The 25,999-nt window shown below is 39.4% G+C and overlaps 1 protein-coding gene across 1 annotated transcript in view; it reads left to right on the forward strand.

Moving 5' to 3' along the window:
- Positions 1 to 25,999, forward strand: part of Synpr (synaptoporin) — a 334,857-nt gene that overhangs the window by 1,502 nt on the left and 307,356 nt on the right. The window lies entirely within an intron of this gene.

A 25,999-nucleotide genomic window follows, 5' to 3' on the forward strand; every position in this document is an offset into this window, starting at 1 on the left:
TGAACAGAAAGTTCAAAGCCCGTCATGTAGCATTAATCACAGGCACCAACACCGAATAGCTAGGAAATTATGTAAGAGCCTGTTCTGTGCTTCAGACTCAGAGACAAGGGCATATGTCTGACTTTAACTACACAAGTGTGATGTGTGCTTACAGAGGTAATCACATCTGCCCCGTGTATTGACCTAAATCACATCGTCTGATTGGATCACGTTAACCTCTTCAAGAAAGTTCTTTAAGAAGGGTCCAGCTACTGGCTTTCAGTGGGCTATTCTGATACTATGTTTTCCTTTTTACATTTTGTGTGTGTGTGTGTGTGTGTGTGTGTGTGTGTGTGTGTGTGTGTGTAAGCCACGGTGCCCAGGTGGAGGTCAGAAAACAACATAAGAGTTGGTTTCCTTGTTCTACTTATGTAGATTTCTGGGATGGGACTCAGGTTTGGCAGCAAGGACATTTATCTGTTGAGAGACTCTGCCAGCCTTAATAGGGTTTGTTAGTTTGTTTGATTGGTTAGTTTTGTTTTATTTTTTTTCCTTGTTGCCAAATCCAATAAGCCATGCTATTCTCACAGTTAAAGGATCTTTCAATTGTCCTCCTCTTTGCATTCATTTACTTATCCATTCTACCAGCAGGTCTTGGAAAGAAGTGGATTTTTAAAAATCAAAATAGTACTTCAGTTGCCAACTTATTTCCCCCTATGAGGCCAGAAACCTGACATCATTTGTGATATAACCCATGACTATCTCACAGTGTCTTGAAATATCACTAGCATATATTTGCCCCTACTCAAAAGTCTCTATTGATATATTTCAAAGCCTGGTCATTCTGAATGACTGTGTTTAGATCTTCTGTGCAGCAAATCTTAACATTGGGAAGATGGACATTCACCAACCATCAATTTACACAAGCTTCTGTCAGTAATCCTTGGGTTAATCAATGCTGAAGAAACACCATTCTGAGGCACACTGGCTCCTCCGAGCTCAGAGCTCAAAGTGGCTATTTACCTCAGTGAATATGTACATTTCTCTTTTCACATTCCAGGCCTAGGGAAGATGTCTAAATGATAGTTCCTTGGTAACCTGTCTCATACGCCTCCCCATTTCTTACCCTCAAACTGAGTGATTCACTCCACTCTCTTCTGTTACTTTTTATTCATTTATTTATGAGAAGTATCACACTGTGTTGCATTGTACTATGGGCTGTTTTTTTGTTTGTTTGTTTGATTCTTGAGACTGAGAGTAGCAGAACTGCAGCAGAAGAGAAAGTTTGCACTGATCATGTGTGTCCAACACCATGTAGGGCTGCTCTGACACATATGTATCCTGTATCCACGTGATGACAGTGACACTGAATGCAAGGATAGTCTCCCAGTACAGGACTTTTTGTTCTGTCTCTGTGCTTTCCCCTAATCCCATTCAGAACACTTGGTAAACCGTGCGTGGTCCATTGGTAATGTGAGAGCACTTAACATATCCCAGTTTCTCTGCCTCTGTGGAAGTTCACAAAGTGATAGAAAGTGGCTTTGAGCCTGGATGTCTCCAGTTTTTAATGTTATAATCCCTTTCAGCAGTTATGACATAGAAATAAACGTCCATAAAATATCTGTGTTCGGTAGTCGTCTTGGGTTGCTACAATAAATTGGGTGCGCCTTAAATTGGATAACAGATACATCAGAGAAATTTTCTTCTCATAGCTCTGAAGGCTAGAAGTTTCAATCAAAGGCTGACAGATTCTGTGTCTGGCAAAAGCCCACTTTCTGCTTGACAGATGGCACCTTCTCTCTGTCCTCACCTGCCCTTTGTAAGGACACTAATGCTATTATTCACTAGGGCTTTGAGCTTTTAAGTGACTTGTGTCTCAAACGTGCCACCATCTAAGACTGCCATTTTGGGGACTGGGTTTTAACATGCCAATGGTGAAAGATACATACACATCTAAATCACAACAATATGTTCAAGGATATCTATTGCAACATCATTTGCAGTGGAAAAATGGAAACAGCTATTAAATCCATGCAAAGAAATGCTCAAAGGTGTAATTTGTGAAAATGATGAAATATACTACCATTAAAAACAATGAATTAACTTAATAGTTATTTACATGGAGGTTGATGCCTATAATCCTCACTGATACAATTATTAACTCTCAAAAATGGGTCCAGGTATAGTGTATACAAATGTATTCCAAGCACTAGGAGGCTGAGGCAGGGAGATCCTGAGGGATATACAGTGAGATCCTGCTACAAAAGAATTCTTAAAAACAGGAAAGAAAGAAAACAAGCTTTCCTTCTTTTTTAAAATATTTCACAAGAGTTTAAGTGGAAGAGCAATATTCTTTCTGTTAATCAGTATGCAAATGATGTGTCTCATCAGATGCGCAGCGACCTGCCCAATACAACGTGCTGTTTAAAGAAATACATTGTATGTGAGAGTGTGTGTTTATGTGTGTGTGTGTGTTATATGAGCACAGAGGGGAGCACAACAGTATATACAATTGAACTAACAGATGTGTGTTTTTTTTACAAGGTGTAATTTGGTAGTCAGTGGCAGAGGGTGGGACAGGCCGAAGGAAAATATTGAAAGTCAAAATTGTAGATATATCACTTGTCTACGTTACATGCATGAGTGATTTTTAGTAACTCACATTGTAAGATTTTTTTTTCCTATGGATGGACTATTTGAACTATCCAAAGGCATCCTCTGCTTTTGGGTTTTAGTCTTAAAGGGAAGATACCCTTTATTTTATTTGTTTTCTTTATTGAGAGCTTGTGAATGAAATAAATTTAAAGTCATAGTAACATAGAAAAGCATGGTAGAAAAAGCCTCAACCACTTTCAGACATTTTTGGGCAAAGCTTCTCCATCCTTAATCTTCATTAAATCATGTCAAGGGAATTTTTATTAACTCTTCAAAACACAGAGTTAACTCTGGTAGTTCATTCATTTCCTTTATTACTTGATGAGAAATTACGTCCTATAAATCTCGTAAATCCTTATTGGGAAATCTTGCAAAATATCTAATTTATCCCGTTTTAATATTTTTTGAAAATCCATGAGCATATCATCCTGTCTTCTACCAGTCTTCCTCCTCCTCCTCCTTCTCCTCCTCCTTCTTCTTCTTTTTTCTGTTACTGCAGTGCTACAAGTTGGCTTCTTCTCTCCTTTCTCTCTCTCTCTGTCTCTCTCCATACTTGCTGTAAACACATTCCTTTTTTCTGCTGTTTATAAAATCTAGATTTGCACCTTGGGATTCATGTGGAGTTAAAAGTGGACTCAACATATTCATGTTGTTCAGGGCACATTGATGCTTCAAACGTTAGCACCACTGGAACAGCTGAGGACTTTTTTCCCTGATGATGCTTGTGTGTCTTGATTACTCCTCTAGCACTGTGTTGCAGTGGCAGATTTTGCCCTTCCAGAATCGACTTACCCCATTCCTCAATTTCTTGTTCTCCTATATCCTTCTCTAATTGTACTATAACAGGTCTACTATGCTGGACTTCAACTTTCTATTCTAACTTTCATCTGTCCTTTTATTTCCCTGATGAAGCCACCCAGTCCAGAAATGCATGTGCTCAATTTAATAGTTGTACATTTATATACTCTGCATTTCTGAACCTAAATCTATAGCTGTGTTTTTAAAAAAAATATTATACCACTTTCTGCTGTCTTGCTAAAGATAGCATGCATAATTCCCGTTACTGGCAACAACCAATTGATGCCTATAGCAGAGTGTAAAATAATCATGGCCACACTGTAAAAATCCTAGTAAGAGAAGCAATAATAATCACATTTCTCTTCAAGCTTGATATGAAGATACGTCTCATGTGCCATGTTGGTTTTGGATGACATCATTTCACCTTGGTGCTTGGGAATCCTAACTAACTCATCAGGAACAAAACCAGTAGGAATGCCAAAGCCAAGACTTGACATCCTGTCTCCACACTGTATTTCTTTAAATGCTACAGTCTTCTTCCTCCCATTCGGCAAACACTCATTGTCTCCTATCCCAAAGTTTCAAGGAGGATTTAAATGTTAACCCTGTCTTATTTTGTGTTCTTTATCTCTTTCAAAGGAGATTTAAAAGCGAACACTGTCTTATTTTGTGTTGTTTATATCTCTTCCATCAAGATATGTATCTGAGACCATTTCTGAAAATGCCAAGGAATGCCTGCCTTTAGAGCAAATTCAACAGATACCTATTTTCTTTTATATTTGGCTTAACTTTCTGCTCATTATTAGTTAACCACGCAAGTTTTAATTAAAATCATTTTTTTCACATAAAACATCTATAAAAGTCTTTGATTATAAAGTCAATGTTCTAATCACATTTTACTGTCATTCTTTTGTTTTGCATGTCCAATGCAACTTCTTTTCCCTGTACCCAAGATGGAGAATTGTAAAATGAAACATCAAAATCCTAAGTGGCAATCTGCCATTGTGGTCTGATGTATTTAAAGCTAAGTTAATGTGGATTTAATTATAACCTTCTTGCCTCTGACAAAATTGTGTTCAGTTGGAATATAATGGATACATGCTTGATGCTCAACAGCACCCCAGAATTCAGCAAATAATGCTTCTCCGAGTTTACTGAGGCAGCAGGCTTAAAGGCCCATCAACACAGGAAAAAAATAATAGAGGGAGATTTCTCTTAAAAGGATTCAAATCTGTCCCTGTCAGAGGTATAAACTGAGAAGGAAAATAGTCATGTGTTAGGTTTATGTTTATTATTATTATTATTATTATTATTATTATTATTATTATTATTATAGTTCTGCAAGATACGAGTACAGGACCAAGACCTCTCACTTCCGTTGTATTGCTGGATGTTCTTGTTCACTAAGTTAGCTTAGCTACTGTAAGACTGTGTTTCCACACCTGAACATTGAAGATAACACCCCTTGCCAGCCGCCCCAAAGCATCAGGAATTATTTTTAAAAGTCATGCACATACAAGTCCATGGTAAGCAAATGAGTGAGTGTCCTCAATTGAGCTTCTGATGGCGACGCCACTAGCAGAAGGCTGGATGAAGGGTGTGGTGGGGTCTGAAGCGTGGCAACTTGAGTTGTGCTCCCCACAGGTCTGAGCCCTTCGCCTTTAAACAGTCTCCACCCTGTAGCCTCTGCCTCAGACTCCTCAGGACTTACAAGAATGAGTGAGGCTTAGACTGGGGAGCTGGATCAGCCAGTGAAGTGCTTGTTCTGCAAGCATGAGAACCTGAGTTTGATCCCCAGAAGCCGTGGCCAAAGCCAGGCATCTTGGCGAGTACTTTTGAGCCCAACACTGGGAGGTAGAGACAGGAAAATCTTGGGGTTTGCTCTTCAATCAAACTAGGAAAAGACTCTGCCTATGAATGAATGAATGAATGAATGAATGAATGAATGAATGAATGAATGAATGAATGTGAATTATGCTTAACAAACAAATATACAAGGCTGGTTTACACACACACATCAGGCAGGCATTGACACGTGAACACAAACATGCGGAGACACACTAAAGAGAAAGTTGAATCTAACGTATCACCCAAGCAAACACACACAGGAGGGAGTTCAGATCACCCTTTCCAAAGCCCATTTTCTGCTTCATACATGTTTCACGTTTCATGGACATTTGATAGTCCTGGTTTTGGTGTCTTGCTGATCAGGTGGCTTTTGAACATGCCAATTCACCTGTTTGGAACGTGCTCCACTTCGTGCCTTACCCAACCCCAACTGGCTAATGAATCATTTTTCATTTAGGTTTCAACATGGAGAGAGAGCTGATGTGGTTGAAGCTGACCTCTTGATGGAGTCTAGAGCATAAGTTTTAGTGGTACATTTTCATTCTAGCCAAAGTAGAATGTTGCCTTATCCATCTGCACATTCTAAAGATTTAGTGCGGCTCCTGGTATATAAGACAGGTCGACTCAGGAGCGTCTGCTGATCCTTCTATAGCTCCTGGGTCCTGGGATCTACACAGTGTTAAATGAAAGAAGTGGGGGAAGGAGAGAAGAAAGAAACAGAATGGAGTATGAATAAATGAATTCTAGAGAACACTGTCCCTTCCTGTAATCTGTTGTGAAGAATTGTAAGGACCCATAGAAGTACATGTCAAGTCTTAGTTGTGAAAAAGGTTAACTCACATAAACTGAGTGAAATTTGGAAGAGAAAGGGATAGTATAGACTTCTTCAGCATTTAGCAATAGGAAAAGACTAAGCAGGCCCAGACTTCATAGCTCAGTGTTAATTGACCTGAACAGCAAGAGTCCTTAGCAAGGCAGCTGCTATTTTAAGTATTTTAGACGCAGTCCTGCCTATTTTCTCAGCATATTTTTCTTAATATATCTTACTTATTCTACCCAGGATTCTCATCTGACACCCTGAAAGAAGGAATTTGATTGCCTTAGCTCACCATTTTTTCAATTCAACCCAACTATCAACCCCAGGCCATATCATAAGCCAATAAACTAGCGTATGGATTCATTGCCCACAGGTCAAATGTCCACTGTTATTCTATCACTTGTGGCCTGATTTTAAAGGGTCATGAGAGTCAAACCGTTCTCCTCTAGACTGTCCTTTCTAATGGAGCAGTAGGAGAGACAGTCTTTAAAGTTATGGACATGACAGGTACAGTGATGGGTCTGTACATAGGTGGTAAAAATAGGTGACTTCCTGCAGATGAATGGGCAAAAGAAATGTAGTGGTGGTAGTGGTGTGTGTGTGTGTGTGTGTGTGTGTGTGTGTGTGTGTGTGTGTGCGCGCGTGTGTGTGTGTGTGTGTGTGCGTGTGTGTGTGTGTGTTGTGATGTGTGGTTTCTGTGTGTTTGGTGTGTGTATGTTGTGATGTGTAGTTTCTGTGTATGTGCGTGTGTGTGGTGCGATGTGGTAGAAAACAGAAAAAGAAACATCACTGGCTTGCTTAATGAGACAAATATCTGTTTCATGAAGAACAGGGATTCATTGATATGTACAATCCACCTTAGGCTTGAAGAAATGTGGATTTGAAATCAACCAGGTGCTAGAGTTCTGGCCCATATAGTATTACATTATATTATATTATATCGTATCATATCATATTACATTTCACTTTATTTTCACTTTATTTTTTATGGAATCCTCACTGGTCTATTAGCATTATTAAGTGGGTATCATAAGGGTCACATCTTTTGCTTGATTGTAAGGGTTAAATTCTAGCAGAGCCTCTATCAGTGTCTGGTGCGTACAGCTGTGGCCTGTAACTGGGAAAGACCTTGTTAATGATGATGCTATATCCAATTGCAATGAACTCTCCAGACTCCCAACTCTGTCTAAAACAGGTTGCTCAAAGTTGTACTGTTACATCAGTGATGCTTTGTGTGTATTCGTTTGTTTGTTTCTATTGTCTTCCCACTGGAAAAAGGTGCATGCTGAGATGACCATAAACCATACACAAATAGCGTTAATTATAATATGTAGATACCAGCAATTTTCTAATCACTGTCAGTGGTTTATGTGACTTCTTATTACAATCTGAGGACTATTCAATAACTTTGTTTATAAATGAAGTTATCAAATCATTTTCCTGAAGTCCGGCAACTAGTAAATCTTAAAGGATGTGAATCTAACCAGACACAACTCTGTGTCCTCGATAATCTCCCTGAATTTTCTCCATAAGTAGAGACCCTCCACTCATGTCTAGGGCGGCAGTGATTTCCCCGCGAAAAACAATAATAAAAAAGACACAAATCTATATTGGTATCATCTACTAATAAAATACAAGACTTTAAGAGGTTTAAATTTTCTTCTCATTCCTAATTCAGTTTTTTCTACTATCAAATGCAAACAGAAAATAAAACAAAATTTAAATACCAAGTGCCCTCAAAATAGCTTCTTGGAGTTTCTTACAGCTCAAAAATATTCCCAGTCTTTTGAACATTTTATTTATCTTGTATCTCTTGTAGAATATTCATTTACTAGTCCACTCCATAAAGAAATTCAAATTCAGAAATCTGTTATGGACATATGCCCAGGAAGACATCTGGGGAACTCAGGAAATATCTAGATACTTAGCAAGATTATAAACACTTACATTCCTTTGGATGGTTTGGAAATTACTTAAGCCAAATGAGTTCTATCACTGATTGTGGGGAATGAGTGAATTTTATCTGCTTCCTGCATGTGAGAACTCAGATTCCTTAGGTTTGTGTTTTGGAGAATTTGTGTGCCAAATACAAAGACATTCCTCTGTGGTGTCAATAGGAAGTACTCACCCGTCCATCTGGTCTACTGTAAACTGCTTGGCTTTGCTTTGGTACAGTGACTTCATCTGATGGCTTTGCTTGTACCTGATAGATTGCTGTCATGCTGGAATCCTTCCTGAAGCACAGGGCCAAGTTACAAAAAAAAAAAAAAAAAAGTCTTAGATTGAAGAGTGATCCTAGAAAACTGGCAGATATTGGCCCATGATCAAAGTGAAACATAGAGATCTTGAGAGACATTGCATCTGGAAGAAGAGGTAGCTGGCCAAGGAAAGATTATAGCATGATTTAGAATGTGCCGAGAGGCCGGGGGGTGGCCTGTGCATTTGCTTCCAGGCTTCACAAGGCAGGGAGAGAATGAGGCCTGTGCATTCGGTTCCAGGCCTCACAAGGCAGGGACAGGGAGATATTTATGACGTTGAGGCTGGCCTTGTCTATATAGTGAGTTCTAGACCAGCTAGGAATACATAATGAGACCCTGTATCAAACAGAAGATAAAATGTGCTGGATTTTGAACCATACAACTTTGAGTTCAACCAACAACCTTGGTTGGATATGTTCGTGAACAAATCAACTTCACTGAGTCTCAATTTACTTAAGGATTTTGACCTACATCAAAGATGTATTTAGAAATTTAACAAATAGCTAAGAATCCTGGAGCAAACTCTTTTATCAATTTGTCAACTCTAAATGGGATGGGCATTTAGAATGCAAATGTGTAGATTAAAAGTATGAAAATATTCCCATTCAAAGGCTCAGTAATGATGATTGTTCCTAAATCTAGAAATTAAACTTGGTCTAGGGATAGAGCGCAGTGCAGATTCACTTGCCAAGCATGGACTTAATCATCAGCCTTACAAAACACAAAAACAAAACATCAAAACAAAGGCTTAGGTTGGGAATCTGAAAATCTTTCCTACTGGCAATGCCCTACTAGCTGCCTTTCATGTCCATCTGTGATGGCGGTTCTATGAGGAAATGAGGAAGTTGTGTTTTCATCTGTCATAGATAATAAATGAGATTTATCCTAGAACTTTCACCATTAGACCTTGCAATTCCCTTTATGAAGCAATTGAAAGAAAAACACAATTATTTATGAGATTACCAACGTCACTCAGGAGTTTATAGTTTACATGCAGTCTGGTGAAATGGGCCAATGGTTAACAATGTTTGTTGCCAAACCATGAGGACCTAAGTTTGGATCCTAGCACCCAAGGAACAAGCCAGGTATGGTACTGCACATGCCTGCAGCCATAGTACTACAGCTGAGCCTGCAGAGACGGGGAATTCCTGGGACTTGCCTGTTGCCAGCCTTGACAAAAACTTCAAGCACAATCTACGTGGTATGTTTGGCATCATGGCATGCATAAGAGAGGCGGGAGGTCATATAGGATTGGCTGAAGATCCTGCCTGGCCACTTACCAGTTGTATAACTGAACAAATGTACTTTTGAAGGCCATGTTGACACTAGAATAAATATAGGTCAGGCCAAATGGGGTGTGTTCAATAATAGACTGCCTCAAAGTAACAGCTCACCGTGATAGAAGAGGGTGCCTCGTGCCCCCTATGGCCTCTGTACACAGCACAAAGGAGCATGCATCAAAACAACCCTGCACATGTGTGCACACACATGTATATGCATGCACAGACATATGAAAACAGTGCTTTTTAAAATGACAAGAAGAGCAACTATGCCCCTACTACATACCACAGCCTAAAATCCTAAAATTCCATTGCCATGAGGGGAGGAGGGGGGGATGTTGAGAGGGAGGGACTGGGAGGAAAAGAAGGAGCAGAGGCTGTGATAGAGATGTAAAGTAAATAAATAAATTTGTTAATTAAAAAAGGAAAAATATTCCAGTGCCAGAAACGGATTTCTTCTTTTGAAGTTGCTGGACAATGAGATGCCACAGACCTCCAAACATTACAGGATATTGCTATTGTTCTTTGTTACCCTCCAGAACTTGGCAGTAATATGCTCTTGCTGAAGACACCATATACTTGGGTCATAGAACATGATGAAATCAAGACAGTATGGTATGCTTCGTACCTACTAGCTACCTTTCATAGTGCTGAAGGGTGGCGAGCTACTGGAGGAGAAAAGGAATCACCAACCATACGCTGCTGTGAACTCTATGAGCCACAACAATGGTTGACCTGAGTAGACAGACCCACTGGTACAACTGTTCCAGGAAGTAACCAAACACTCCCTGCTTGAATTAGTTATGTTCCATAAGTTGAAACTTATACCTGGAATCATTATCAGGCAAAGAATTTATGGCTACATGTGTCATAGCTCTGGGAAAGAATCAGCTATGACTATGTTGCTAAACAGATATAGTATTAAACCAGCTACTAATGATGTTTCATTATACCCATTGACCAATGCATCTCTCAATCCTCATCTGAGAGAAGCTTCTATGGAAGACGACAAATGTGAACGATGATAACGTGGTAGGTGTGAGACTGGCAGCGGCACTGAACTTTAGGTAACTTGGCAGACGGCAACGTGTGTGGTAACCGGAGAAGAGCACTGGGCTCCTCATTCACGTCTCACAACGGCCTTCTAATGTATGTTTGCTCAGTAATAGAGCTGGTGCATGACCAGGCAGGATCTTCAGCCAAGTCTACATGAGCCCCTGCCTCTCTCATGCATCAGTGAGCCGTGATGCCTCACAGAACAAATCTGTACTTGCATTGGAGAGTCGGGGGTGGTGGGAACTGTTTTGCCAAGGTAATTAGGACACAAACTAAAGCAAAAGCCAATAAGTAAATAGTACCCAATGTTCTGCTGAGAGCTAACTGAGTTAATATTTTGAAAATACACTTTAAAATATTCTTGAGTAAACATGTTTTTCCCTCTGAGATGATAGGCCAATTTTCCAGGCCTGTATACATATATTCATGCACTACATAAGGACATTTTAGTCAATGACAGTTGCTAAATCAGGTTATCCTGTGGTAGACTCATAAGCTACAGCACAAAAAATATTGAGGCGGTCGTAGCCTATATAAGCAAGCCATTCTGTGAAGCCCAATGATGATATCACCCAAGGATATATTTCTCAGCACCTCTTTCAGAGATTAAGTGATGCCTGATTGTATCACGAACAACAGACATTTATTGTCTCAAAGTTCTGGCAGCCAAAGTTTCGAGATATGGGAAAGGCTAAATCAAGTCACAGGTCATGAGGAAGAATCTGATCTTTACTCTTCACCATATCCTAGTCTTTGGTGTTTCTTGGTTCACGGCCGACTCATCCCTCCCATCTCTGCCTTCTTTTTATGACACTGTGTGGGGGGGGGGATACGTGATACCAATCACACTGAACAGGAAGCTTACTCTCCAACTGTTATATGACCTCCCACAGCTTTATTTTTTGCTTGATCTTGGTTCCAAATAAAGTCTTATTCTGAAGTCCCAGAGTTAGGATTTCAGCATAGGAATTTTCCCTGGAGAGGGGGAAGAAGACTCAATGCCCTCAATAGTAGATGAGTCTTAGAACAGAGACTGTTTGCCAGCTGCTTTCTTGTCTTTAGTATGGTGTGAACTGTGTTTCCAAGTTTGCTGCTAGATAAAACCGTGCTTTCCATAACTTCACCAACAGTATGCTACGATAGGGTGTGCTTATTGTAGAAATTATCTCACTAACCCATGAGTCAGGAAGTTTTGTTTTCAACTGCTCATTATACCCTTTGAAAAACCTGTGAGGATTCCTATAAAGATACAGAAGTGCTTATAATAAGTTGAATTTGGTTTTATAAATTTTAGTGTGTACATGTGTGTGTCTATGTGTGTGTGTGTTGTATGTGCAGATGCATGTACCCATGCTCATATGGAGACCAGAAGATGGCACTGGCTTTTCTACTCTATCCCTCCTTCCCTGCCTTGTTCCCTTGAGACAGGTCTGTCACTGAACCGGAAACTAGGGTTCTTATCTCTGTACATGACAGTGCTTGGATTACTCACACACACACACACACACACACACACACACACACACACACTCCCCTTTTTTTATTAACATGGGTTTCCAGGATTCCAAGGTTCAAATGTCTGTGTATCAAGCAATATTGCCCACCAATAAATGTCTGATATCCCTGTTAACCTAGTTTTAATTGGGAAGTGATCAAAGTACTATACATTTTAAAGATATTTGAAAAAATATTATCAAGTTGCCATCCAATATTATGCCAGTTACATATTTTTTTCTAATATGATATATAGTCTAGTTGAATCATTGCTTTTTAAATCTTGCATTGAAATTGTACATTTTTATGAAGATTGTGTTCTAAATTTAATTTGGAATACACAGAATACATAAACAAATAGAATTAATTTACAAAGCAATAGCCACAGCTGCCAACTGCATAATGTTGTTCACAAGAACCTTTATATAAGCTGCTGCTTTTAATTTTCTAGGTCATGTTATGAGTCCACTATTGGAAATTACTTAGATCTCTGTGCCCTGGATTGGGCAGAGATAGTAATTATCTTCCTTTATTTGAGACATAGACAGATATGTGCATGATTTTGGGACTATTAAAGATGTTACAACTGTCACAAATCTTTCAGAACAGAAGTAGTTTTATAATATAAAGTGACCATTCTAGTTTATACTTTGTATTGCACATTAAATTTACTTATTCCAATGGTGCCTTATTTTACTTTCAGTAATAATCTAAGCATCAGCCCTTATTCAGGGCATTCATATGCATGAATGCTTGAGTCAGATATGCACAAGTCTATGAATGAGAATGTGGGAGAAGACTGAAGGTAGTCAGAACGTTATTGGTTCTTTTTTAGGGAAGGAGGAATAGAAAGAGTGTTTTTGTACCATCAGAGGGAGTTGAGGCACACATGGCCTTTAATTACAGAAAAACACTATCAATAAAATAAATAAACAATATAAAATATGACAAAAAATAGCAGCTTCCTGATGCCAAGGGCTTTTTCTTAAACCACTTTTGCTACTAACTGAGATTATGAGTCCACTCTGCTTTTCCTCACACACTGCTATTTTTGAACATTGTATTAGTTACTTTTATGTTGCTGTGATAAAACACCATGACAAAAAATAACCTATGGAAGGGGTTTGATTTGGCATATATCTCCAGAGGAATAAAAGTTCATCACAGAGGGGAGGCATTGCAGTAAGTGGCAGGCATGGAGTAGGAAGCTGAGCACTTACATCCTGGTCCTGGAAGCATAAAGCCCAGAGAGAAAACTCAGAGTAGGATGAGGCTTTTAGCTCTTAAAGCCTGCCTCCACGAGCGTATTTTCTCTAGCAAGGCTGCACACCTCCTGAACCTCCTCAAAAAGAACGAACAAATGGGAGTCAATTATTAAAACACAGGAGCCTGTGAGGGACATTCTCATTTAAACTACCACAGCCACCTTGCTCTCTTGTGAATTTAGAAAAGAGTTGTTGCCATTCATTCTATATTTGCTGTGCTGTTTTCTACACATTGTGCCATTTAATTTAAATGGCTCCATTAAAATGGTTCAACCTACATAACAGGGAGCTCTTGTCTATAGAATAGTGATGTGTGCTTGAGGATGGCAGAGCATTGCAGTGGGAATGTGTGGGCTATAGTCAATTTGAACATCACGAGAAGGTTAGGAGAAGAGGACATCATTGAAGGCAGAATCAAGAAGATTGCAACCAATATTTTGAAATAATCATCTTGGCTATATGGTTTAATCACAAATCCAGTGCTATTTTCAGGGAGAGAGTAGACAACTGTTCTAGCAGAAGTACTTGTGAAAGATTTCAAAGGTTTTTGTGCAAGCTATGGTTCTGGTAGTGTGCCTTGTGGTGGTTACAAATAAGTAGTCACACATGAGAACCTGTGTGTGTTTGTGTACGTGTGTGTGTGTGTGTATGTGTGTGTGTGTGTGTTTGCTGAGATCCATACAAGTGACTCCAACTTTCACAAATGATTCATCTTCATTTTCTTTCTCTTTAGGAAAGGAATATGAGGCTTAGAAAAATGAGCAACGGTCCATGATGCTCATATGATAATAGCAGCATTAGCCTTTGACTCCAGGTCTGCTTGGCTTCCAGAAAAGACCCTTTGTGTTTAACCTAGCAGCATTAAAATTTTTATCCTCTCCTGGAGGTCCAATCTCTTTTTCCATGAAGGAAAAAGAACTAGATGATGGATTGTTAGAACCTACTCAGTGTTTCTCAGTTAGGTGATCAGTGATGCTCTGGGCAGGCAAAGCTCACTCTTGTTCTTTTGAGTTGGGATTTCATGTGGACCTGGCTGGCCTAGAAAACTTGCTGTGCAATTAAAGCTAGTCTTGAACTCCCAAAGCTCCTGCTTCCCACCTTTCAATTGTTGAGATTACACCCATGTGCCATCATACCTCGCTCCAAGTTCAGTTTTAGAAAGTTTTGTCTTGTTAGAACAGTAAATGAAAGTATAGTGTGTTTATTTTAATTAAAAATATTTTATTTGTAGAAAGTAGAACCAAGGTTGCATATGCAAATGCTGGAAAGTATTTAGAAAAACAAGAGGATTGGGTCTTCCCAGTTTTCTGTTTACTTTGTTTTGGTTTGGTTTTGGTTTTGTGATGGAAAAATTATAAAAACGGAAAGATACCAGGGGAGAAAATATTTAAATATTGCTCTTTCCACCAAAGAAAATTAATTTATCATAATAAGGCAGTGAGGTCTGGGAGAATGGACCTGATGAATGAGATTAACTAAAGTCTCATTCAATAACTACATTTATTTAGAGCATCAGACAAATTTTACTTTGAGGGCTATGAATGATCACATGGATAAAGTATTCATGAGTTCAGGCTGTAAACATTCTGAATAACAATAGCAAATGGTAACCTGTAATCCAAAGCAAATGCACTCCTGTTAAGTTACACCTGGGAGAACACGAAAGCACATTCTAAGAACAATCCTAAAGAAACATAGGCCACATACCCTTGTCCTGATTACTTGGAATGCTCTCATAAGCACTCAGAATTCTCCTCACACAGCTCCATTCCTGGACTGTATTCTGACAATCATAAACTATCCTATTAAAAATAAAAAGTGCTATTACGAATAAAGCTGCTATAAACATGGTTGAGCAGATGTCCTTGTTGTATACTTCAGCATATTTTGGATATATGCCTAGGAGAGGTATAGCTGGATTTTGAGGAAGTGCTATTCCTAATTGTCTGAGAAAGAACCAGATTGATTTCCAAAGTGGTTGTACAAGTTTACATTCCCACCAGTAGTGGAGGAGGGTTCCCCTTTCTCCACTTCCTCTCCAGCATGTGTTGTCACTTGAGTTTTTGATCTTAGCCATTCCGATGGGTGTAAGGTGATATCTCAGGGTCATTTTGATTTGCATTTCCCTGATGACTAAGGACTTTCAACATTTCTTTAAATGTTTCTCTGCCATTCGATATTCCTCTATTGAGAATTCTCTGTTTAGCTCTGTACTGCATTTTTTAATCAGATTACTTGATTTATTGCTGTTTAACTTCTTGAGTTCTTTATATATTCTGGATATTAGCCCTTTGTTAGATATAGGATTGGTGAAGATCCTTTCCCAATCTGTAGGCTATCGTTTTGTTCTGATGACAGTGTCCTTTGCTTTACAGAAGTTTTCAGTTTCATGAGGTCCCATTTATTGATTGTTGATCTTAGAGCCTGTGCTGTTGGTGTTCTGTTTAGGAAGTTGTCTCTGGTGACAATGAGTTCAAGGCTAATAGCCAGAATCTGGAAACAACCCAGATGTCCCTCAACTGAGGAATAGATACAGAAATTGTGGTACATTTACACAATGGAATACTACACAGCAATTAAAAACAAGGAAATCATGAAATTTGCAGGCAAATGGTGGAAACAAGAAAAGATCATCCTGAGTGAGGTATCCCAGATGCAGAAAGACACACATGGTATATACTCACTTATAAGTGGATATTAGACATGCAATATAGGATAATCATACTAAAATCTGTACACCTAACGAATCTAAGCAAGAAGGAGGATGCTGGGTAAGATGATCAATCCTCATTAAGAACGGCAAATGTGATAGACATCAGAAGAGAGAGAAAACAGAGAACAGGACAGGAGCCTATCACAGAGGACCTCAGAAAGACACTACCTAGCAGGGTATTAAAGCAGATGCTGAGACTCATAGCCAAACTTTGGGCAGAGTGTAGGGGATCTTATGAAAGAAGGGGGAGATAGGAAAACCTGGGTGGCTCAGGGGCTCCAAAAGGAGAGCAACAGAACCAAGAAATCTGGCACAGGAGTCTTTTCTGAGACTTATACTCCAACCAAGAACCATTCATGGAGATAACCTAGAACCCCTGCACAGATGTAGCCCATGGCAGCTCAGCCTCCAAGTGGGTTCCCAATAATGTGATCAGGGATTGTCTTTGATAATGACTCAGTGCCTGGCTCTATGATCACCTCCCCCTAAGGGGGGAAAAGCCGTACCAGGCCACAGAGGAAGACAACGCAGACAGTTTTGATGAGACCCGCTAGGCTAGGGTCAGATGGAAGGGGAGAAGGACCTCCCCTATCAGTGTACTGGGGGAGGGGCATGGGAGGAGAATAGGAAGGTAGAACAGGATTGGGAGAGAGGGCAAGGGAGGAAACACGCTGATATACAACATAAATAAACTGTAATAAATAAAAAAATAAATGAAAAAATTTTCACAAAAAAGTACATAGAAAAAAATGAAAAGTGCTCAATAGTGAATTCTCTTAAACAATCCAGGAGAAATGATATCATTTCTATTCAAATTGAAGATTCCAATCCCTTTGTATAATGCCAACATAAGTTTCAGTTCATTTTTGAAACTAATGTAACTTTGAAAACAAATCAAGCAAAGATATTAAATTATAATTTAATATTGCTCATTAATGTAAAAATAAAACTTACAATTATAAGCATATCAAATGTTTCATCCTATGAAAATTATAATGTTAATCCTACTGGGCAAGGATAAGACCACAACAACAATTTTTGAACCAAATTTGAAGCAAGCGTTATTAAACATGGACCAGGACAGTAGATACCCCCAGGTCCATACCCGGATTCCCAGTGTATGGCACTGAATTCCATTAGTCAAGGGCTTACAAAGGCAAAAGCCATAAGGCTACATGCTCCTACTTCCTTCCAATCATGGACAAGCATACATCCTAACATACTTCCTACCTAAATTCCATCCACCTACGTGAAATCAACATATATCCTGTGCAGTCAGGACAACCCAGTTTGTTTACAGAAGTGAAAACATGTTTTACCATCTTCCATGAACAGCCATCCACATTCTGGGAAGTTATCTCTCCTTGGGAAAGTGGAGCTTATGTGTTAGAAGCATTTTTGTTTTATAGATCTCTTAAGCACAGTGATTTAAACTTAAACCTTAACATTAAGCATGACATCCTCCCCCCTTGTAGCCTTGAGTCTGTGGTGGGTACTTCTTTATATTAGGACCTAATATAAAGAGGTCATCATATAAAGTGCCATCAGTTTAATGGCACTCACACGGGAATTTATGTAGCTAATTAAGGTATTAATGATACAAGGTCTGATAGTAATCAGCAGATACAGGAGGACCAAAGGCCATGGGATGGCTGACATCAGAGTTACTATGTATGAGGAACCTGAAAATGAGAAAGGGAACCAGTCATTTATATAACCTCAGGATGTTTTGTTTGTTTGTTCTATTATCTCTAACCTCTAATTATTCCTGAGTGGTTTGCATGGACACATTTTCTCACACAATACCCTCCTTGTTTTGCATAGGGCCCAGCTGAGTATCCTATCATATGGTAGAACTACTTCAATTAATTAATCTTCTTGTTGATTCATCTTGATCTATTTGTTTTTAACAGGTACCTTTTTGATAATGAGCCTGGAGGCCAACATGAATATTGGTATGCCAAGAGACATTATAAGTAGCCATTATATCCCCTTTGCCATGGAGTTTCCATTGTCTCTAATACTCCAACCTTCTATTGATGATGACTTTTTTGTAACTACTTCCTGATGAAATTATGACATAATTTTTAGGACTCAGGAAGGCTACAATGCTAGTCAAAGGCCAAAAGGGGATTCTGGCAATGAGGCATTCATCAGAAGCATCTGGTTAGCTGACCCAGCTGAAGAGACAGGGAACAATCATGTTGACTGGATTGCCTCACATCAGCTCTCAGACAGTTCAGGGCTCATGGCCATTTGGAGCAGTTTGTAGTCAATTTGGATGGTCAGCTGAGTGGAAATGTGATTAGACAGAGGTTAATGATAAGAAATTTAAGGAAAATCTTACCCGATAAGCTTTCCTTTCAGAAATAGGCAATATAGGCAGTGGCTGAAAACGTTCTAGGCCTAGGTTAGATTGTGTGGAGGCTAGAAGCTTCCAGGCCTAAGTTAGCAAACAGAGGTAGTAAGCCTCTGAGACAGTTGAATAGGCTAATGAAGATTATTTTACAATTCATTTAGCCTGTGACAGGTGACTCCCTGAAATGTCCATGAACTTTTAGTTTACAAAAAGAGGTAAAGTTTTAGATACATTAGCATTATCACTGTCTGTAATCTACTGAAATCCATATTTTAGAAAAAGCAGCTAACAGGTGTCTGTAGAATGGCTAGAGTGGACTCAGACTTTTGAGTCATAGTAAAAGCTTTGGGCTAAAAAGCATGAACATTTTTTTTCCTCTTTCCAGAGGGCTGGATATCTAGATTGGACAGAGATGCTTTTAGTCCAGTGAGAAGTATATTTAAGTCTATACTAAGACAACTAAATGAAATTTAAAATGTTGAGCTTGTGACTGGTAATAGTATTCAGAGCTTATCAGAGTTCCATTGATCAATGTTAAAACTCTAAACTTTTAAAATCTTAATATAACAATAACATAGAGATGGAAAGAAGTTTAGAACATTTTTTCATCACCTTAAATCATTTTCTTAAACCTTTACAACTTGCATTTACACACCTTAAAATATTTTCTTAGACCCTCACAAGTTAAGCTTGAAATCTTTTCTATTTACTCATTTACCATGAGACACAAGAGGTTGTTTCTAGAGAGCAGTAATTGCAAAACAAGTTCTGTTAACTAAGGAAATAGTAAAAAGTTACGTGTAAAACCTGTCTATGCTTTCTTATGAAGCCTCTTAGTAAGGCAAACCTGTCTACCTTTCTCAGCAGGAGACCTGGTAGTTCTAGAAAATGTAAGGCGATTGTTATGTATGAAATGAACCAACAAGGTAGCTGCAGCCTTGGGAAAGGAGCTGTTTGCTTGCAACTGACAAACTGACAACGCTTCAGTTAGCCATCATACCATCAGAGACACGAGAAGAATAAATTTCAGCAGAAAGAATAAACCAAATGGATTCTATATTAATTATAATGACAGACTTAACCAGCTACCTGGATGGTTCCTGTGGTCTTGACGGCTTCATTGGTGGGGCAGAGGTCACAGGGCTTCACTTATCACTTAGAAGAACATTATATCTTCAGTTGCTGCACAGGGCAGCTTAGGTCTTTGGATGCCAGACCCAGAAGTTCTGAGAGATTTTTCTGTGAATGAGGACCGTGGGAGAATTAGCCTACCTTGACTTAAGCAGGGTAGGGCAGTCAGCCGAACAGTGTTCACAGTTTGAGCACGGCCCTGTCAGGAAGTGGCGCATGTGGCATTTTTTGCCCAGTGCTTCTTGTAACCACAATCAATGTCTGTACCCTGTCTGTCTTCTTTGGAGACCTTGTTGCCTCTAGGATCTGGCATTTTTGTCTATCACAAGAAGCCTTTCCCATTAAACATTTAAAATGTCGTATTCAGCAGATCTGTGAGAAGTTTGGGGAGCCATCTATTTCAAGCAGACTTTGCTTTTAGTTACTTGCTTTAGGCTTCCCTTGAAAACACATACAGAAAGCTAAATAAAGCATTTTTCTACAATTAATTACATTAGTATTTAGCATGACTACAAGTATAGTTCTAAACACATTAAAGAATTTGGACAGTTATAAGCTGACTGACCTTTAACTTTAATGTCTTAATAATCTTTATCAATTTTCAAAAAGTAAGTTTTAAAAGAATAGGATTTGGAATTTTATTCCTGTTAAGTTTAGCCTTAAAACATAACATTTTTTAAAAAATGAAGCTCTTTTAGTATCAAAATAAAAGTTTAAATCCTAAATACAGAGCTAAGGAGACTGGCAGCTTCACTTTCTTAGTCCTTTCTTAGCCCACCATTACAGAATGTCACAGTTTTTTTGTATGACTCAGTTTATCAAAATAGCCAAAGCTTAACAAAGTTAGAAAAGACAAGGAGGCTAGGCATAGATTATTAAGACAGCCTCTCTTAGCCTGACTAGGTAAGAAGAAACATTATTCTAAGCTCTTTGCCAAACTGTTTAGGTCACTATCTTGCTTCATCATAAGATAGAAATATCCCAGTGTCTAGTGTTTAGTGTTTGGTACTCATAACTGTGACCCTAATAACTCTTTAGTTTTTTTTTATTTGATTTTTTCATCTCCAAAATTAAAATAAAAAAATTTAAATCTCTTAATTGTGAACCCCTACCATATCAGAAAATAAAGTACTCTTTTAAAAAAAAAAAACTGCAAGAGGGAAGAAACAGAGGCATTACCACAATGAAAACCAAACTCCAACAGTGTAAAAACTCAATACTTAATATCTGGGATTCACTCATGATCCTTTGAGCTCCTGCAAGGAGCCTGGGTTCCCTCTCTGCCTCCACCCTCAGCAGTACATACAGACTGGGTCTATTTCACTGTGGATGTTGTTTCTGATGGACATCACATGACACCATCATCTTCAGATCTGCTGGGGTTCCCAACTGCAACTAGGCTACACCTCTACCAATGAGGAGGCTGGGCATACATTCTTGGGCTATCCCCACGAGTGCCAGTTCTGCCCCATAGTGCCAAGCCTTAGCTGCTCTCCATTACCCCTTCATGCCTTTAGAACCTTTAATCAAGATGGCGGTAAAGTCATTTAGCACTTATCCTCTCTGACCTTAGTAAATATGGCTGCCAGCCACGTGTTTGTCTCAATCCTGATGGAGGTCATCAGCTAAGATAGCTTCAGTCCACATGTCGCTTACATCCCAAGGTAGTGTCAGGTCACATAATTCCTTTAAGATTTCCTGTGTATAGAATTTTAACTATTAACCCCTGTCTTACAAGTTTTAACTGTTTTGTTACATATTTTACAGATTTTAACCATGCCAAATGAGCTTACAAATCTGGCGGTACAGAAAGTTCACATAGTAGTCTTACAAATCTTGAGATAAGGTTTATATCTTATCAACAATTTTAGTCAGTTAAATGAAAGCAATAGTCTAATTTATTTATTTGCTGTTTTCCCTATCACAGAATAATGTGGCTCACCTGGCATAGGACTTAGAGGAAACTTTTAAATGAACATGCTTGGGCTTAGAGAAGGGAGAGCCACAACCTAACTCTAGAGCCACATTTTCAATAAGGTAGAACAGCATATAACAAGTTTAATATTACCCACACCTAAAAAATCATTTGAATCCCTGATAAACTGAATCCAGTGACGAGAATGATCAGAGATAAATTCTGAGCCTGGGCGGTTACAGCGGTATGGCAAGCGGCAGCAGTCGTCAGTGGCAGAGAGCATATAGTAACCCTAAGATACAAGGTAGCATTTGGGTTTTACAAACGTTAGCAGTTCTTACTTATTTTTTGACACTTTTTGTGTATTTCCATATGTTTGTGAATTCTGTGCATTCACACAGTCATACTTTGCTTAATGGCAGGCATATGTTCTGAGCAATGCATCATTAGGTGATTTCATCACTATGCTAACCAGCTCCATCTAAACGAAGATTTGCTTTGGCAAGCACTTTTTCTCCATGATCAGCTGATCTGGAGTTTTCAAATACTCTTTAGCTGCCTTCAAATCAGCACTTGCAGCCTTACCACTAAATCTTACTTGTAATGAATAACAAGTTCTGAATCCCTTAAGCCACTCAGAGCCAGTAAGTTGTGTGTTGCTTTTGGATGTAATTGTTCATGGTGCCTCTGTGTCCTTAATACAGGAATTTAGAAGTATCTGACGTAGGTCCTGGTCCAGCTCTCACTGATCTCATTGCCTTCAGTGAAACACATCCTTTAACAGCATCCTTCTTGTTCTTCACACAGTGATGCTCATGCAGGACTATCTGACGAGAAAGCAAAACCACCAGCTTGGAGTTCCTGATAACTTTTAATCATACTTCCAGGTCAGCCACTTAACACTAACAATTTTTTGTTTGTGTGGAGCCATGATAAATAAAGTGAAAGTAGATTAAGCCTCCGAGAAAAGGGACAACTCCAGAGAGGCTGCTGTCTGTGTGACACATTTCTTTACAGTAAATGTTACAGGTAGGAGTTTAATCTAAAATAATCACCAAAAAAAGCATAAACTCGTAGGGTCATGAATGATCATTATCTTGCAGTCTGTGACATGTATGGTTAATTGCTGTGCTACCTTTATACACGCGTGCACTCAGTAGGTTGGTTACAATCAGCTTCACACAAGCACCGTTATGTCGCCAGGCCACAGAACATTTCAGTTTGTTTTTAATATATTAGCGAACTGCCGCATATATATAGGCCATCTGTCCAAAACTGAAACACTTTCACAGCACATAATCTTACATTGATTTTAAATACTTAACTAAAAATATAACTCTAGCAATCTTTTTTATTTGCTCTTCATATGTAAAAAGATGGTAGCTGTCAAAGTTTGTACTGATAAATTTTTTGGCATAAGAATATTTTATGACACTAGTCAATATTAATGAGTTAAGCCTTGTTGGGGTGGGAGGGCAGACCGAAATCTATCAAGACTGAGCAATCTGATGTGATACAGAGGAATCAAAATAGTTTCACCAGGATTTAGCTAGAAAGAAAAACGATGTTAGGGGCCAGAGAGATGGGTCAGTGGATAAGAGTCAGCTACAAAGGCTGAGACTCTAATAGAACCCATGTAAAAGGCCAAGCATGGTTTGGCCTATAACTCCAACACATTGGTGAGTGGAGACAGGAGGATTGTTTGGACTGGCTAGACACCAGTTTAGCTCCATGATTAATTGGAGACCCTTTCTGGAGGGAAGAAGACAAAGGATGATGGAGAAGGACACACAACACCTTCTTCGAGTGTTTGCATGGGCACATGCACCCTTGCATACAGTCACATGCTCCGATACTGTGTCCATATATGTACATAAATAAAATAATGTGCAAACTTCAGTTTCAGGGGTCATTTATTAAGACATGATCCCAAGTAGCAGGATTAAGTGACCAAAGCAGTAAAGTGGGGATGGTGACAAATCGGTGTGAGGATATCGGATGAAGCTGTCATCCCAGTGGAAAACTGGGAGCTTGGAGCAGCACAGGCAATACCACTCAGAATGACCTGCCTTGGGGACAAATGATAAAACAGGAATCTTTGCACTTCCATCTTTTACTTTTATTTTGGCTTCCTCAATAGCGGACTGTGAAATAAAGGAATAAACAAACTGGAATTTGTTTGGGAAGTAATACTAACAAAACTGGGGGGAGGGAGACAGTAAAAATTTCCTAATGGAAAAGCCACAGGTCCAGGAATGGAAATCAAATCATGATTTGATTTAATAATGAGGTTACTGATGAGATGCTAGCATGATGGGCAGCAGGGATTCTAAGGACCAGTGTGAAAAATGCTTTGGGGGTGACTGCATCACCAGAAAGTCCCTACTGGAAAAGAAACAGAAGTGTGGCTTTATACCCAGCAATGTTGGTACTGCCAGCAAAACTCATGAAGATAGAACAAGAGAGTGGATCTTGAGAGGAGAGGTGTTTGTCTCCAGTAGAGATAATGACAACTGGATTCCAAAGACGGTGCATTTTTTTTTTAACTTGGCTTCTTCTGAATTTATACTTGAAGCCACAAGGCACATTATTCTCCCGCAGCCTCTGAGCTATCAGTTTGTGGCAAGGATTAGCAGCCATTCAGACGAGCTCGGGGGAGAATAAGTCCATATTGAAAGGAATCCAGGTTGTTAGCAGGGAACAGAATCAATCAGAAAAGAAGGCTGGGAGTTGAAGAAATGAGGAAGCAACTTTGGGCATCTTGCTTTGGGCATCTGCTTTGGAACCCCTTCGTTCTCACTACAAGCACCTTATCAGATCATTTGGATGCGAGGAGACAATATCTCTCCTTAGGTTGATTCTATCCTCACAGTTCATGTGTCTATCACTGCTTTTGTTGACGGTATTTTTAAAAGTGGGTAAAGTACTTGCCTCACACCTTTGAGCTAGGGCCCTCCATCAGCTTTGGAAAGAAAGGAAGAATGCTGTACACAGAGACTAGGCAAGATTGGTGGAGGGAGATTGCTTTAAGAGGTCAGTGGATGGGTGGGAAATTTCCCCTTTGAGGATAGTAACTTTTTTAATCTTCTAAATTTTTTAAGTTAGCTTACAAAGTAATAGGTTTCCATATAACTTTTCACATCTCCTAAGTTTTGGTTAACTATCCTCCTGACCCCTTCTCTGTCTCAAACAACCATGTTTATCTCTATTTAACACTTTCCAAATCCAGTATTTTCTGCCTCTGCATTGATGTCACTTGTGTTTTGCTACCACCACCCACTTAAGGGATTATAATTTTTTAAAGTATGAGAGAATAAAAGGTGCTGGCAGGGCCCTGGGTCTCAGCGGGTTGGTAATCACTGATGAAGCACAGAGCCCTGGAGAGTATCGGCAGTGGTTTCACAATGATTGGAACACTATGATTGAGATGAGGTGTCTCTGTGGGTGGTGACAGTCATTTAGGTGTTGGGAATCCTGATCTTCAAATCATCTCCTGAGCAGCTGGGTGAGATGCTACCATGTTTTGAACATAGCTTTGTGGAATTCATTAATCATTAGAGATGCTTGGCATTAAAATCAGCAGCAAACGATGTGTGTCCTTGATTGCAGCATCAAGATGCTAAGGAGAATTTGGATGTTTGATGACTGTTTCACAGTGCCTTATAGTCTCAAAGAGCTCTTCACAGAAGAGGTGGTGCAGACTGAAGAGTGGGGAAACAGAGGTGGAAACATGACCCACCTCCAAACCAGGCCTTGCAAGGCATACTTCAGCAACGTTTTCTTTTTTTAAGAGCTTTTCACAGAGACCCTCTCTCAAATGCTACGTATGTTATAAGTTATGAATATGATTTCTAGAATGCACATAGTATCTCTCTCATCTTTATTCTAAGATAATTCTGGTACAGATAGTTAACTTAAACGCTTTGGCTTAAAAAACAAAAGGTTATTGTGTGGTTATATTCACCAACCTGATACCAGCCTTTAGGTATAGTTATGGCTGAAGTAAATGTGGTGAACTTAGTGCCCAAACACAGTAGAACATAGCCTTCTCTCCCTTCCCTAGTTGGAGTAAATGTTACAAGAGCAGGTACCAGCTGCCCCTTCCTGGAGGAATTGCCCTTGGCTGAATGGACACTGCCTTCCCTTGGAGTCTGCAGGCTGCTCTAAGGTAGCACACAGGCAGTTGCCATCTGAATCAGGGGTACCAAATGCTCCAGGCCTCAAGCACCTTAGTTCTGCTGCAGCTCACAATTCGGAAGAGGAGTGGTTTAGACGGAAGATGTGTAGAGGGCAAAAGGGCCTTGTACACTCAGATAAGCACAGGAGAAGCGAGGACAGCTAAACACACAGCTAAACACACAGCTTACCTCTTCAGCAGAATGAGGTGTGCAGCTGCTGTTCCCGGAATGACGAGGATGATATAGTCTTACG

The sequence above is a fragment of the Psammomys obesus genome, unplaced genomic scaffold (genome assembly GCF_907164565.1).
Source record: "Psammomys obesus unplaced genomic scaffold, mPsaObe1.curated_primary_1811, whole genome shotgun sequence".
NCBI classification, from domain to species: domain Eukaryota; kingdom Metazoa; phylum Chordata; class Mammalia; order Rodentia; family Muridae; genus Psammomys; species Psammomys obesus.